At 37.9% G+C, this 1,113-nt stretch overlaps 1 pseudogene; it reads left to right on the plus strand.

Moving 5' to 3' along the window:
* Window positions 1–268: 268 nt before the first annotated feature.
* On the plus strand, window positions 269–387 carry LOC148541921 (5S ribosomal RNA; annotated as a pseudogene).
* The last annotated feature ends 726 nt before the right edge of the window (window positions 388–1,113 follow it).

Consider the following 1,113-nt stretch of genomic DNA (forward strand, 5'->3'; position numbering starts at 1 on the left):
GAGACTCATATGGTGTCGAGACACTTCAATTTATGTCATAAATCAGATCCGGATAATTTGATGTTTAAAGCAATAGAACATGTGGAACTGGGAGACAGAGGAGGAGACCTTGCAAACAAACTATCCAAATGGGAGATGTTCTGGATCGTTGAATTGGACACTATGATGCCTAGAGGATTCAACGACAACTACGAAATAGCTCCCTTCCTATAAGAAGATCGAGATGGAGGAAAACAGGTCAGGAGGGTATACAGCATGTCCCAATAATATCTACTGTCATACCTGTGTTGGAGCGCCCAATCTCGTCTGATCTTGGAAGCTAAGCACCTTTGGGCTTGGTTAGTACTTAGATGGGAGACCTCTAGGGAAGACCAGGTATGGTAGTTTCCCAAGGGACTCACTGTTATTATTCACTCAGGACAAATGACCCATGAAGTAACTTCTGATCTACACTTGAACGTCCATGAATGAACCATGCAGCAAATAAGAAATCATTGAAATAAATATTGAAGTGACTATGTATGCTCATATTGAGTGAAAACTTGGGAAAGAAGGAAAAGAAGAGTGGAAATTCCCTACTATTAATATCAACATACATATAATTTATATCATATAGATGGGACTTGTAATAATTATCAACACACAATATTGGTTAACATTTATTCATATAAAATAGTAGAGATCCGATGTGAAGTACTAATCTTAATAATTTATTTAATAATTTATTTATTAATTATTTATTGGACATACCTAAATTTATTTTGGACATGCTTAAATATATGTGTTATATGTTAACATTAACATTGTTTCCATTATGCCATATAGGAAAGATTATAATCAAATTACTACTTCCAGGATTGAAACGCCACAATAGCTGATAGAAAAGAGTAGGAAGATGGCTGTGGAGATAACGACAATTAGGAGTAGTAAGATGGCCACAGGTGAATTCACCACTGAGATCATTAAAGATGGATGTCGCCAGTGAGGACCGAGGAGTTTAAAATCACCGGGAGTATAAAGATGGCCGCGAGTGGGGACTCCAATGAGAGCACCAAGATGGTTACCAGGAGTAGAAAGATGGCCGGGAGTAGCAAGATGGCCGCGAGTAAGGAT

This window comes from Taudactylus pleione, unplaced genomic scaffold, assembly GCF_031769625.1.
Source record: "Taudactylus pleione unplaced genomic scaffold, aTauple2 ptg000016l, whole genome shotgun sequence".
In the NCBI taxonomy this organism is placed as follows: domain Eukaryota; kingdom Metazoa; phylum Chordata; class Amphibia; order Anura; family Myobatrachidae; genus Taudactylus; species Taudactylus pleione.